Source organism: Oryx dammah, unplaced genomic scaffold (genome assembly GCF_014754425.2).
Source record: "Oryx dammah isolate SB20612 unplaced genomic scaffold, SCBI_Odam_1.1 HiC_scaffold_24, whole genome shotgun sequence".
Classification (NCBI taxonomy): domain Eukaryota; kingdom Metazoa; phylum Chordata; class Mammalia; order Artiodactyla; family Bovidae; genus Oryx; species Oryx dammah.
In genome coordinates, this window is record NW_024070208.1 from 36,534,901 (window position 1) to 36,550,710 (window position 15,810).

Here is a 15,810-nt window from a genome sequence, read left to right on the forward strand (position 1 = left end):
CATCCCCCATTCCCGGTCCCTCCTCCGGGGAGTTCTCTACAGCTCCTGCAAAAAGTGCCTGCAGCGCCTTCTCTCTGCTCTCCTCTTCTGTGGAGGGCTGGCTGGGTGGGCTCCTCAGAGGACCCCTCCCTGGGCGAAGAAGTTCATTTCCCGGACTCAGAAAAGATCCCTCCGAGGAGGGGCAGAGTCTCGCTAGTGCCTGGTCCCCACGGGACACCAGCGCGCCCTGTGTCTGGGTGGGGGCGCCTGCTCCCCGAAGGACACTCCAGCGCGCCCGGTGTCTCGGAGGGGGCGCCTGGTCCCCCAGGGACACTCCAGCGTGTTCCGTGTCTCTGTGGGCACGCCTGGTCCCCGAGGGACTCTCCAGCGCGCCCCGTTTCTCGGAGGGTGTACCCACTGAATTCCTGAACCGCCGAGGGCAGGACGGCGTCAGGACCACAGAGCATCCGCGCCGTCACCAGCCCTGCGCCGCCCTCCTCCGGCTCCGCGGCCCCTTCCCGCGTTTGGGTCAGCATCTTTCTTCACCCCACCAGCCCGAGTTCCACGGTCTCCGGACCCGGAGCAGAGCCCGCCCGCCCCTCCTCCCGCCCCGGCGGCACGCACCCGGTTCATGGCGCGGGCGGGGGGTCCTGTCCGGAGGGCGGGCCGGGCACGTGGCGGGGGTCCCGTCGAGCGAGGACCGGGGTGCGGGGTCGCGTTGGGCTGGCGCCGGGGTCCTCGCTCCTTTGGGTGCGGAGCGCCAGCGCAGACCTGCAGGTGGCTGGGCCTTAAAAGCGCGGCCCCGCCCCCGCCGGCGAGCCCCGCCCCCGCCCCCGGCGGCGGGCAGAGCGCCGGGTGGGCGTGGGGTCCAGTGGGCAGTGTGGTCCGGCCGCCCGGACCTGCCGCGCGGAAGGCTCTGGGGAAAGACCCCGCCCGCCTTTCCCCTTAAGACTCGTTAGATTGTGAAAAGTCCTAAGCGGGGTGGGGGTGGGGAGAATTGTAGCTCCCAGCATTGGTCATTCTCTGGGTGTCCTGGCATCGAAAGGCCCTGGACGACCCGCGAGCGGACTTCGATGGGCGCCGTGGGGTCAGAGCGAAGTGGGGAGTAAACGAGAGACCCCCGACCCCCAGAAGCAGCCCAGTTACTTGCAGGACCCACATGCGGATGAAGGGGTGTGAGGCCCGAGGGTTGAACGAGGTGCCTTAGTGGCACGCTGGGCCGGGGATCAGTACCCACCCTCCACCGATGGGGGTGAAGACCTCTCCCTCCCGAAAGAGGGCTGCCCACAGCAGCCGTTATTTCTCCTTCTCCCTCCCCTCCCCTCCCTTCCCTTCTTTTCTTTCCAAAAGGGCAGAGTTGGAACTCAGTCTCCACCCCCTACCCCTGTGGAGCGGGGGCAATGGCAATGAGTCATAACTAAGTCCTCAGGGACAGGAAGACTCCGGCAACATCTAGTTACAGATACATATCACAGGTTCCTTAGCGTCCCACCTCCAGCAACTGCATGTTTCTGTGGAGTGTGTGAGGAGATACAGACTCAGTATGAAACTTGCTTCCACTCTGCCAGGAAGCCAAGAGGAGGGGTCTGCAGGCGCAGAGTGGCTGTTGCTGCTCTGTGCTTCTGGAGCCCTGGAGTAGAGAATCAGGACACCCAGAGAGAGGCCCCTGGGCTCAAGCCTGGAGTTCAAGTTTCAGGAGCAAGCCTGATTCACACTGACTCACTTAGGGGGTCAGGAGATAAGGAGGTGGGGAGAGGGGGTGCCGGTTAAAAATGAGTTGAGTTGGCGCAAACCCCTCTGAGAAGATGGCTGTTAGTCTTGCCAGTGTCAAGTTTGGAAGATTCTCAGTTGCCACCAACTGGATGGCAGAGAACACTGTCCTGCACAGATCTGGCTACTGCTGCTCTGCCCTCGTGGCAGCCTCTGATGCCTGGGTATGATCTCTGCAACTCCTTGCATGCCCACCCTAATACCCTAACTCCTGCTCCATATCCCTCTGCTCCTGGAGGAGAGCGGCCTCCAGGCCCGTGTGATGCAGGCACCTACAGCAGTCCTCACCTGCTAGAGACACAGACTCACCACTCTCAGGTCCCAGGGGCTATCAACCTTGACCTCCACCCAGGTCTGGTGAGCTCTCTTGGGCTGGCCGGAAAGATCAAGGTCCAAAGTGGGACACATTCTCAGCCCTGGACTGCAATAGCAGCTTCTGGTGAAGCAGTGGTCTCCTGTCCTTGAAAAGAAGCCCATACATGTTGCATCTCCTCGTGGACTGATCTGAGTGACAGATATTACATACTGGGACATGCTACCATGATACATGTAACTATTCCTGGCTCATTTTAGTCCAGTAATACACAACATATTTGAGACTGCACTAGACATAGGGGAGAAATGGTACTAAAATTATGTTATTCTCTGCCCTGGGGGAAGTTAAACTTGAGTTGAAGAGGCAAAATTAACAAATTGTAAATAATTGTAAATGAGCCAAGACAGAATTTAGCACTAAAGGATCTAAGCTCTACGTGCTTCAGGATTTTGAAGATGGGGAGATTTTATTACTTTCAGTTAGTTTTCCAGGTTTCTTCTCTCCCTTAGCAACCTCCACGAAGGTGGGAGAGAAGCAGGTGGGTCTGAATGTGTTGGTTACTCCTTCTGGTCCCTGAGAGGCCCCTCCTGCTGCAGTTCGGGGTGGGAGAGGACATTGCCTTCTGGCTCCGAGGTGGAGGAAGAGGCGGCTCCCTTCTGGCCTCAAGCCTGCCGCCCTCTCCCGCGCTGTGGCAGCTCCACACACCTGCTCATCCTGCAAGCTTGTGTCTGGGCAGCGTTTCCCCACCCGCGAGGGCCTCCTGGAGTCAGAATTAAAAAACAAAAACAAACAGAACTTCGGTCAGACCTGCTTAAGCACTGTTTCCTCATTTCTTCATTTTTATGGGTGTATGAACATCCTGCAGGAAGGAAACTGGCTTCCAGAAGTCAGCACCTATGATGTGGTAATGGCCCTGCCTGTGGTGCCCAGGGCCAGGTGGGCACGGTGCCCTGGGAAAGGGTCCGGGGCTCAGGTGGCCGCAGCAGCCACATTCGCCTTTCTCCTGGATATGCACCCCTAGATGTGAGAGCACTATGGCCTTTGTTCTGTGACTAATTCTTGGTAGTAAAGATCCTTTTTCAGAAAATTACCGTTTTCCTTTTAATAAGTGGTTGGAAAATATTAATTTCATTTCTGAAGTCTTTGATTTTTGTATTTTAATTTTAGGGGGAACACAGGTTTTTGCCGCTTGAGTCTTCATCTTTGTCATGGAGGTTATAACATACACACATGTATAACGTAGGACACATAATATGTATGACACGAAGGATGTCATTCATACACATGCTGGGTTAGCTTTGCTGGAATTTGCCTCTTCTGATGAGTGAAGTGATGCTCTGTTGGCCACTAGCTCCCACATTCTTCAGAGTTAGGGAGCCGAATGCAGACACTCCGTATTTAGTCCTGAAATACTTATTGGAGGTTTGCACTATGCATGTCAGCATCACACCAGGCCCTTCCTCTGAAACAGCTTTCCACCTGGTGGAAGATAGAGCAGCCCAGGTAAGAGTATCCACAGCAGACAGTCAAAGGCTGACAAGGACCAGCACTGAGTCAATGGGCGTAAGCCACTTCCAGAACAGCAGAGGAAGGCATGAACGGTGTGATGGGATGACAGGCGCTTCCTGAAGTGGGTCCAGTGCAAGTGCCCTGTCAAGGCTGGGTCACCTGACCTGAGTGGGGGCAGGGATTCCAAGGGGAGCATATCCTTTCAGGGAGTAGCAGGGGAGCGGGCTGTCAGGGTGGGCTCCATCCTCAAGCCTTGGAGACCATGACGGTGAGAGATTCTGCAGCAAAAGTGGAGGGCCCCCTGCCCAGAGCAGGGCCAGGCTTGCAGGCTTCACTGTACGTTCCCATCAGCCTCCTGACAAGGAGGGGCCTGAGCCTGTCTAAGCCTCAAGCAGCTGTTCATTCAGGTATGATTTATTTGTTCTATCTCAAGTCCTTGAAATGAAACAAGAGAAGGAAGAGCAGACGATGGTGATTTCATCTAAGAGGAGTTTCTAGGGTCTCCCCTCTGGGTGCCCCCAACAAATATACATTTATCCTGTGTTTCCAGGCTAAACCGAGCTGTCCCAGAGCTGTAGGAGGAGGGAAGCCATGGAATTAATATCGTAAGAGATGTGGTCCATCTCACCCACAAAGATCAGCTTTGATCTCTTAATGTGATGAGGTGATGTCATTCTTTACAAAGACTTAAGTTAATTTAAAGAGTGTGACCTATTCTAGTGATGTTAAGAGAACTGTGTTCATCTTCCCCAGTTTTCCTCCCTGATCTGTCCCTGTGAGATGCCAGGTCTTGGGATGAGAAGAGCAACCTTGTCCTTAGGGAGTCACTGTCCATATAAGTCAGGCACAGAGAACAGCTGCTTTGTTATCTTGGTGTCTCTTGTTCTCTCTGATGTACTTTAAATACTTGTCTGTGATAACCTAGTTTCTTAAGTCAGCATGAGGTAAGCTGGTATAACTCTATGAACCTGTCTATCCTGAGATTAGTACTTCGAAATTCCAAAAATTTACTCTAGAAGCAGATGGGGAAAAAAAAGAGAGAGAGAGAAAGAAGGAACACAGCTCACATCCCTAGTTTCATTCACAACAGGGCCCAACTTAACTCTTGAGGATCCAGAAGGGTGCACAGGAGTGGGCCATCTACAACACAGTGCAGAGTTCACTGCGATGCCAGACACTGGATGTTCTGTACACAACAGAAGGGAAGAAAAGCAAGTAAAGAGGCTAAGAAACTGCTTTCTGGGGATGAGCGGGAGGAAACTGGCAGCTGCTTGGCTTCAGGTTCTTCTGGGAAGCTCTTCCAACAGGCAAGTGGGCAGCTGAGGTTCTGAAGTTGTCATGCAGGGGGCGGGAGGGGTTACAGTTGTGGGGTAAAGGGCTTCTGGGCCTCTGGGCCCTGGGAGAAGTGAGGAGGCAGGAGGAACATGGCTCGTTTGCACGGCTCCTACTGTGGCTACTGAAGTGTCCCCTGAGGAGAGGAGGCTATGGGCTGCGAAAGCTCATATTGTGTGGATGGACCAGCCACCAGCATGTCAGCAGAGGAGCCGGCTCTCCGGGGCTCACTGCCTCTCTGGTCTGATGACTCCACTGCTACCAGCTTCCAGCCTTCTTAGACTGTGGGCGGGCCTTTCTTCTCATCTTAGTCTCTCTTTCCTTCCTCTAGGGGTTGCTAGATAAAATGCAAGCTCCCTTCAGAGCTGCTTTTCAGTTAAGCAATGAATACTTTTTTAAAAAATTTTAGTATGTCTCAAATATTACAGGGCTTCTCAGGTGGCGCAGTGGTAAAGAATCTGCCTGCAATACAGGAGACCGGGATTAGATCCCTGGATCAGAAAGATCCCATGGAGAGGGAAATGGCAACCCACTCCAGTATTCTTGTCTGGGAAATCCCATGGACAGAGGAACCTGGCGGGCTACAGTCACAGTCAGACATGACCGAGCGACTAACACAACAACAACAAAACACCATAGACGACATACTTATACTGAAATTATTCATTGTTGAGCTAAAGTGCAAATTTAACCAGACATCATTTGTGGACGTTGGCAACCTCTGCTTGCCATGTGGCCCTTTACTGCTCGTCAGCACTTCCAGGGACCCTGGCCTCAGTGCTCCCCATCTTCTACTGCTCCCCTAAACAGGAAAATAAAATGTTCAGACTTTCTCTTTTTGCCATGCCAGACCCCCCTGCTGCTGCAGCTGCTAAGTCACTTCAGTCGTGTCTGACTCTGTGCGACCCCACAGATGGCAGCCCACCAGGCTCCTCCATCCCTGGGATTCTCCAGGCAAGAATACTGGAGTGGGTTGCCATTTCCTTCTCCAATGCATGCATGCATATAAGTTGCTTCAGTCGTGTCCGACTCTGTGCGACCCCATGGACAGCAGCCAAACAGGCTCCTCTGTCCACAGAATTCTCTAGGCAAGAATACTGGAGTGGGTTGCCACGTCCTTCTCCACCAGTCCCCCTCCCCCACCACAAGAGCCCATATGAACCGTGTTTCTCTTAAGATGGTCAACTTGAATAAGCATGGAAGTAGTTTTTGTTTGTTTTTTTCAATTAAAATATCACTTTAGCCAGAAAATTCTTACCACTGTGCAGAGGTCATGTTCTCGAATCTCAGGCAATTCGGATGGTCTCAAGATCAACGTTCAATTCTAGATGCAGCCAGCAGAGGGCGCACATCCCACAACCACATCTGGACACAGCATTCCGGGTGAGACCAGCAGGCCACTTGCAGTCACTCAGGCACCAACAATTTACAGAACACCCGCAGGGCTGGCTGCTTCATGCCAATAGTTCATTTCTGACAGAGCAAAGGACAACTTGGTAAAACACAACCCTCAAATAAACCAGGAAAAAAAAAAAAAACAACTACAGTAAAAGAAAGGAAACAAAACTCGGATAATAATTACTGCAAGAAGCAGTCAAGCAAACTTTGGCATTTCCCTGGTGGTCCAGTAGTTAAGACTCCCAGCTCCAAATATAGGGGGCACAGATTTGACCCCTGGTCGGAGAACTAAGATCCTGCATGCTTCTTGGCAAAAAAAGATGTGCATATGTGCTAAGTCACTTCAGTTGTGTCTGACTCTTTGTGACCCCACGGACTGTAGCTCACCAGGCTTCTCTGTCCATGGGATTCTCCAGGCAAGAATACTGGGGTGGATTGCTGTGCCCTTCTCCAGGAGATCTTCCCAACCCAGGGATTGAACCCACTTCTCCTACATCTCCTCATTGGCACATGGGTTCTTTACCACTAGTGCCCCCTGGGAAACACCCTCCCCCCAAAAAAGATGTGATTGCCTGTTAAATCAATAGACTTCAAGTAAAATAGGTTACTCCCATAATGTGGTGGGCCTCGTCCAATCAGTTGAAGGACCTAAAAGTGAACAGTTGGAGGTCCCTCAATGAAGAGGGAATTCTTCCTCCAGATGCCTTTGGACTACTCCAGCTGAAACCTCAGCTCCTCCCTGGGTCTCCACCCTGCCAGCCTTCCCTGTGGACTTTGAATCTGTCAGCCCCTCTAATTGTGTGAGCAAATTCCTTACAATACATCTCTGTTTAAACATCCTTTTGGTTCTGTGTCTGGGGAATCCTGAGCTAATGCAAACTCCTTAAGCTCATCAGCCTAGCAAACCTCACAGAGAGCTTCTAGCACCTGGAGAAGAAACCCAGTGTCAGAGGCTGTTTTTGGTTATTCGTCCACAGCCTAAAGGAGATGTGTGTGACAGGCTGCCTCTCATAAAGGGGTATATGGGGAAAAACTACTGATGGCTTTCTAGGTGGCACTGCTGGTAAAGAACTCGCCTGCCAATGCAGGAAGCATAAGAGATGTGGGTGCGATCCCTAGGTTGGGAAGATCCCTCTTCCTTCCTTCAAGCCTGCAGACTTCTCCACAGATCCAGCTGCCCTCAGAGGTCTTCTGGGACCTGGTCCTACAGGCCAGTGTGGCAGCTGAGGTGAGAGCCCTCACTTTGCCTCCACTGGTGCTGTGCGGGCAGGTATTAGTGTGACATCTGCAGTGGGCTTGATGAGTTGGAGGAAATGAGGAAGTAACTAATGCTTCTGTCTAAACATTTAAAAAACTATTTGCGTAAAAATATCCACAGTGGTGATTTCTAAATGGTAAACATTTGGGACTATATTGATGTCAGAAAAGGAGCTATGACTTAAAATTATAGTATAGTAACATGAATGAATGTTTGAATTAATTGGAAAATATGGCCATCATGTAGAAAATATCAGTATAAGGACATGCTTAAATAAAGTTAGATGAAAATAGCAGAAAATAGGCTATGTGTACAATGATTACCATTGTTGTAATAACAATGGAATTATATGGAATTACATGTATGTACGTTAGCAAATGGGCTTCCCTGATAGCTCAGTTGGTAAAGAATCCACCTGCAATGCAGGAGACCCCTGTCAATTGCTGGGTCGGGAAGATCTGCTGGAGAAGAGATAGGCTACCCAACTCTAGTATTCTTGGGCTTCCCCTGTGGCTCAGCTGGTAAAGAATCTGCCCGCAATGCAGGACACCTGGGTTTGATCCCTGGGTTGGGAAGATCACCTGGAGAAGGGAAAGGCTACCCACTTGAGTATTCTGGCCTAGAGAATCCCATGGACTATATAGCCCATGGGATGCAAAGAGTTGGATACGACTGAGCTATTTTCACTTCACATTAGCAAATATGAGAGAATTTGAATGAGGTTGGTAGTTTAGAATGTGATATTCATGGGGTTCTTTTTACCCACTCTTTTTGCAAATTCGAAACCTCCTGAGTACGTGAAGTTGGGGGAGGTTATCATTTCACATGTCTGGGGCTAGAGTCTGTTTGATGTGTCCACCTGGCAATGCTGAAGTCCCTGGTTATTCAATCTGACGCCCTTCCAGGTACAATTGTGAGGTATTTGGAAGAGATTCAGTTCAGTTCAGTTCAGTCGCTCAGTTGTGTCCGACTCTTTGCAACCCCGTGAATCGCAGCACGCCAGGCCTCCCTGTCCATCAGGGAGAGTCTGTTCACTCAGACTCAAGTCCATCGAGTCAGTGATGCCATCCAGCCATTTCATCCTCGGTCGTCCCCTTCTCCTCCTGCCCCCAATCCCTCCCAGCATCAGAGTCTTTTCCAATGAGTCAACTCTTCGCATGAGGTGGCCAAAGTACTGGAGCTTCAGCTTTAGCATCATTCCTTCCAAAGAAATCCCAGGGTTGATCTCCTTCAGAATGGACTGGTTGGATCTCCTTGCAGTCCAAGGGACTCTCAAGAGTCTTCTCCAACACCACAGTTCAAAAGCATCAACTCTCCGGCGCTCAGCCTTCTTCACAGTCCAACTCTCATATCCATACATGACCACAGGAAAAATCATAGCCTTGACTAGATGGTCCTTAGTCGGCAAAGTAATGTCTCTGCTTTTGAATATACTATCTAGGTTGGTCATAACTTTTCTTCCAAGGAGTAAGCGTCTTTTAATTTCATGGCTGCAATCACCATCTGCAGTGATTTTGGAGCCCCCCAAAATAAAGTCTAACAGTGTTTCTACTGTTTCCCCATCTATTTCCCATGAAGTGATGGGACCGGCTGCCATGATCTTCGTTTTCTGAATGTTGAGCTTTAAGCCAACTTTTTCGCTCTCCTCTTTCACTTTCATCAAGAGGCTCTTTAGCTCCTCTTCACTTTCTGCCATAAGGGTGGTGTCATCTGCATATCTGAGGTGATTGATATTTCTCCCAGCAATCTTGATTCCAGCTTGTGTTTCTTCCAGTCCAGCGTTTCTCATGATGTACTCTGCATAGAAGTTAAATAAGCAGGGTGACAATATACAGCCTTGACGTACTCCTTTTCCTATTTGGAACCGGTCTGTTGTTCCAAGTCCAGTTCTAACTGTTGCTTCCTGACCTGCATACAGATTTCTCAAGAGGCAGGTCAGGTGGTCTGGTATTCCCATCTCTTTCAGAATTTTCCACAGTTTATTGTGATCCACACAGTCAAAGGCTTTGGCATAGTCAATAAAGCAGAAATAGATGTTTTTCTGGAACTCGCTTGTTTTTTCCACGATCCAGCGGATGTTGGCAATTTGATCTCTGGTTCCTCTGCCTTTTCTAAAACCAGCTTGAACATCAGGAAGTTCACGGTTCACGTATTGCTGAAGCCTGGCTTGCAGAATTTTGAGCATTACTTTAATAGCATGTAAGATGAGCGCAATTGTGTGGTGGTTTGAGCATTCTTTGGCATTGCCTTTCTTTGGGATTTGGAAGAGGTAACTGCAGTCAATACTCGGTTGACTTTAGGCAAGGGTGGTAGGCCTGGGTCATCTGAGTGGGACCCATGCAAGCAGACTGAAGGCCTTACAGATGCTCTTGTGGACACCAACCCACCCCCTGATGGCCTTCAGACTTGCCCTACCAGCCACCACACATTGTGAGCCAGTTCTCCTCCTCATGTGTCTCCTAACGGCTTTGTTCCTCTGGTTGAATTTGGGAGCTGCCAGAAGTACTTTCAAGATGGCAGATGGAAACACAGGGAACCCAGAGCCAGTGAGTGATGAGGCTGATCCAGACCTGCAGCCTGGAGTTATCTCTGCTATGCAGCCTCGGCTTCATTTTTCTGACTCGGGGCAAAAGGGAAGGGAGGCCTCATTGAACTTTCTTTGTACAGTTCCATACGAAGTTTTACGAGAGCTGGTAGAACTGCCTCTGAAATGCTAGAAACTATGTGTCCAGCCCCCTCCCTGCTCCACGCTCAGAGGAAAGCATAGGCTCTTTGAGGGGTTGCTCAGAGATGACCTTTCACCACTGCTTACCTCAAAGGCAGGCAGATGCCCTGTGGGATCCAGGCCTGATGGTCAGTGTCCCGAAGAAGGGGGCGTCTTGGAGGACCTCTGGATAATTTTAAAATAATTCTTGAGTTTTATAAGTTGGTGATTAGCATGATCATCCCTCCTTTAAAAATAAAGGAGAATTTAGGGATTTCCTGAGAATTTACAATTCTCACAATTGCACTCATCTCACATGCTAGTAAAGTAATGCTCAAAATTCTGCAAGCCAGGCTTCAGCAATACATGAACCGTGAACTTCCTGATGTTCAAGCTGGTTTTAGAAAAGGCAGAGGAACCAGAGATCAAATTGCCAACATCCGCTGGATCGTGGAAAAAACAAGCGAGTTCCAGAAAAACATCTATTTCTGTTTTATTGACTATGCCAAAGCCTTTGACTGTGTGGATCACAATAAACTGTGGAAAATTCTGAAAGAGATGGGAATACCAGACCACCTGACCTGCCTCTTGAGAAACCTATATGCAGGTCAGGAAGCAATAGTTAGAACTGGACTTGGAACAACAGACCAGTTCCAAATAGGAAAAGGAGTACGTCAAGGCTGTTTTTAATGTCACCCTGCTTATTTAACTTCTATGCAGAGTACATCATGAGAAATGCTGGGCTGGAAGAAGCACAAGCTGGAATCAAGATTGCCGGGAGAAATATCAATCACCTTAGATATGTAGATGGCACCACCCTTATGGCAGAAAGTGAAGAGGAGCTAAAGAGCCTCTTGATGAAAGTGAAAGAGGAGAGCGAAAAAGTTGGCTTAAAGCTCAACATTCAGAAAACGAAGATCATGGCATCTGGTCCCATCACTTCATGGGAAATAGATGGGGAAACAGTGGAAACAGTGTCAGACTTTATTTTTTCAGGCTCTAAAATCACTGCAGATGGTGATTGCAGCCATGAAATTAAAAGATGCTTACTCCTTGGAAGGAAAGTTATGACCAACCTAGATATTGAAAAGCAGAGACATTACTTTGCCAACCAAGGTCCACCTAGTCAAGGCTGTGGTTTTTCCAGTGGTCATGTATGGATGTGAGAGTTGGACTGTGAAGAAGGCTGAGCGCCGGAGAGTTGATGCTTTTGAACTGTGGTGTTGGAGAAGACTCTTGAGAGTCCCTTGGACTGCAAGGACATCCAACCAGTCCATTCTAAAGGAGATCAGCCCTGGGTGTTCCTTGGAAGGAATGATGCTAAAGCTGAAACTCCAGTACTTTGGCCACCTCATGTGAAGAGTTGACTCTGGAAAAGACTCTGACACTGGGAGGGATTGGGGGCAGGAGGAGAAGGGGACGACCGAGGATGAGATGGCTGGATGGCATCACCGACTCGATGGACGTGAGTTTGGGTGAACTCTGGGAGATGGTGATGGACGGGGAGGCCTGGCGTGCTCGGATTCATGGGGTTGCAAAGAGTCGGATACGACTGAGTGACTGAACTGAACTGAGAATTTAGGGATTTCCCTGGTGGTCCAGTGGCTAAGACTCTGTGCTCCCAGTGGAGGGGGCCTTGGGTTTGATCCCTGGTCAGGGAACTAGATCCTACATGCTGTAACTAAGAGCCAATGCAACCAAATAAAATTGAAAAAAAAAATTTTTTTTAGAAAGGAGAATTTAATTCTATGATGAGCATGGGTTTTTCCATTATTTTAGCAAGTATATGAAAATGATTGACTCTGTACCATTCTTATCTCTTGGAATTAGTGGGATAATCCTTTAAGTTAAACTATCTATTTGACCAATTCACTAAAATATAACAAAAGAATATCCATGTTTCTTAACTTTTCATTTTGGTAGCATCAATCACTGATGAACAAATCATTGTTTCTAATGAGGAGCATCCATTCTTGTGTTTAGCGTAGAAAATTATCTTTTTCTGAAAGCCTGGTGGAGATGGAAACAGCATTGACCAGATAGGAAATGTCCTCACATCCTCACTTCACAAAAACATTTTATGATGACCCTGATTATTTAAGGAAAGCCTTATTTGATAAGGACCTTTGTATGATATTTTTGGATGTCATGTGTAGTATGAATAAATCTCTTTTAAAGTAAACACAACACACAACATTCTATGCCTAACAAAGCAGGGGAATAATTCATTTTACGTCTTCTCCACCCTCAAAATTATAGTGCTCTGTGTTAGGCTATGAGGCTCGAGAGTACTACCCAGCCTTATCAAGTAATGGAGGTGGGTAAAGCCACATAGATGGAAGCAGTGCAGGTAGAGCTGGGCATCATGGGAAATCTGCAGTTGCAGAAGGAAGACAAGCCACCAGTATGGCTGCTGAGTGGGAAACTCAAACTGTGAAGGGGAGACTAGAATCATTGGTTAGTGTTCAGTTGTTTGACTTCCATGACATGCTTTTTAGTAGTCTTAGAGAAAACATTTTCAGATTAGCATATTATTCCTCCTACTCTACACTGTTTATAGTAGAAAATAGTGGGCAATTAGTGAGAAAATATTTTTAGAGATGACTTTAAGAAATTAAGTTTTCCTCAAAGACCTGCACATGCAATCTTTGGAAGCACCTACTTAAATATCAGATTTTATCTGAATTTATGTATTATGTTCTGTTGTTTAGAAATTGTTAATATTTACATTAATCAATTAAATACATGATTGGTGACTCAAAATACTCTATTTAAAAATGGTCAGAATAAACAACAGGTCTTCCTAGGTGGTACTAGTGGTAAAGAACCTCAGAAGATCTAAGAAATGCAGGTTCAATCCCTGGGTCAGGAAGATCCCCTGGAAAGGGGTATGGCAACCCACTCCAGTATTCTTGCCTGGAGAATCCCGTGGACAGAGGAGCCTGGCCGGCTACAGTCCATGGGATCGAAAAGAGTTGGACACGACTGAAGTGGCTTAGCATGCGTGTACACACACACACATAGCATTATATTAGTTTCAGATATAGCATAGTGATTTGATATTTGTGTATACTGTGACATGTCTACTTAATATCCATCATCCAACATAAATATTTTTGTGTTTGTGTGATTAGAAATTTTAAGATCTACTTTTTAAGCAGCTCTCAAACACACAGTGCAGTATTATCAACTATAGTCATCACACTATACATCACATCCACATGACTTATTTACTGTGTAACTGGATATTTATGCATTTTGAACCCTTTCATCCATTTCTCCCATCCCCACCCAGATCTGACTCTGGCACCCACCAACCTGTTTTCTGTTTCTATGAGTTCAGACATTTTAGTTTCCACATATAAGTGAGATCATACAGTATTTGTCTTTCTCTGACTTATTTCACTTAGCATGATATCTTCGAGGTCCATCCACGTTGTTGCAAATGGCCAGATTTTCTTCTTTTTTATGGCTGAGTAGTATTCCATTTGAACTGTGGTGTTGAAGAATACTCTTGAGAGTCCCTTGGACTGCAAGGAGATCCAACCAGTCCATCCTAAAGGAGATCAGTCCTGGGTGTTCATTGGAAGGACTGATGTTGAAGTTGAAGCTCCAATATTTTGGCCACCTGATGCGAAGAGCTGACTCATTTGAAAAGACCCTGATGTTGGGAAAGATTGAGGGCAGGAGAAGAAGGGGACGACAGAGGATGAGCTGGTTAGATGGCATCAGTGACTCAATGGACATGGGTTTGGGTGGACTCTGGCAGTTGGTGATGGACAGGGAGGCCTGACGTGCTGTGGTTCACGGAGTTGCAAAGAGTCAGACATGACTGAGCAACTGAACTGAACTGAGTATTCCATTGGACTTCCCAGGTGGCTCAGTGGTAAAGAATCTGCCTACCAATGCAAGAGACACAGGTTTGATCTCTGGGTTGGGAAGATCCCCTGAAGGAGGAAATGGCAATCCACTCTAATAGTCCCAAGAGGCAGGCGACGAGGGAGAAGAGGTGGCTCATTTCCACCCAGCCTCTGGGCCCATGGCCTTTCTCTGGCTAGAGTTTGGAGCTAACAGTCACCTTCTTAATAGACATCTTTATACTTATTCATTGGGGGAAAATAGTTGTCTAGAGTCAGAGGTATTTGCCCAGGGGATAGTGCAATAGAGTGAAAAGAACACTGGAGAAGAAACTGGAAAGTCTATGTTCTGCTGTCAGATAGCAACTGTGTGACTCATCCAGTTTCCTCCTGGAGTAGCACCTGCCTCCACAGGATGCCTGAGGGTCAGATGAGACAATGATGGAATGTCTTCTGTTCTGTAAGAGCTTGTACCTGGAGGGTGGACTCATGGTCCTGAAGGCTGGCTGTGCTGTGCACCTACCACCAGCTCTCAGCTTCTCTTGCTTTTCCTCTTTGATTGTTGCTGCTCCTTGTGTGATGGAACATCCTGTGGCAGTAAGAGGGCTCAGAACCTGGGGATGGGGGCTGGGCAGCACAGGTCCATTCACTGTGCTCTGCTGGCATAGCTCCAGGAACGGCTGATCAGGGTGGGAGGAAGTGGAAGCCATGATAAAAATCGCTTGAATTTTTTGAGTTCCAGCTCTTTATGGTTTCACTGAGCATGCATGAAGCCTTCAGAGCTGTGTTACACACACCCTCTCGTCAGCTGGGGAAGAGGCGTCAACAGCTTGCACTCCAGGGTTACCGCATGGCTATCACTTCCACAGCGAGAGTGGCCAGATGATGGGGGTTAAGAAAGCATGTTGGCTCTGGAGACTCATGTCCTAGGGTACAGACCATCTAAAACATTCGGTGAATTATTAGAATCCATGGGGTGTGGTTTGAGAAGGATCTGCAGGTCCCTGTATTGCTCCGATATATGAAAAGTGCTTGAAATTCTATCCTGATAGTTTCCTCCTTGTGGATCTTGAAGGCACTTGATGTCTAAGAGCCTTACTTGAAATATACATACCCTTCACCATCAACTAGCTTGTCGTTTTAGAGAGAACCAGGTCAGCTAAAGGCAAGACCGTGACAGGATGGTGCAGGTAAGGTTATGAGGCACAGACGTAGGGAGAATGGGCGAGATAAACCTTGCTTACTTGCTAGTTTTGTTGAGGGCATGGAACAGCATGGAAACACACAGAGTGGGGAGAGGGTAGGAGCAGGCCCGTTTCTGTGCTCAGGGTCTGGTGGGCACAGTGCTTATCCTAAGGGGCCATACCCTGATGTGGGCTTCTGGAAAGACTTTGGAGTGCTGAGCTGCCACACAGACACATATAGAGGCAGGTACATTGGCAATGGGGCTTCCCTGGTGGTTTGGATGGTAAAGAATCTGCCTGCAATGCAGGAGACCAGGTTATAAGTCCTCTTGGAAGGTTCCCTTTACATTTGTTGAGTGGCACAAGGTGTAACACTGCAGAACTGGGGGTGCTGGGTCAAGTCTGTTTCCATGAATCTCAGCCCTACATCCCTCTGGCTCAAACAAGCTGTTAAACTGGTCTTGAGAGGCAATTCCACAATAGTTAGCATAATTCCACACTGA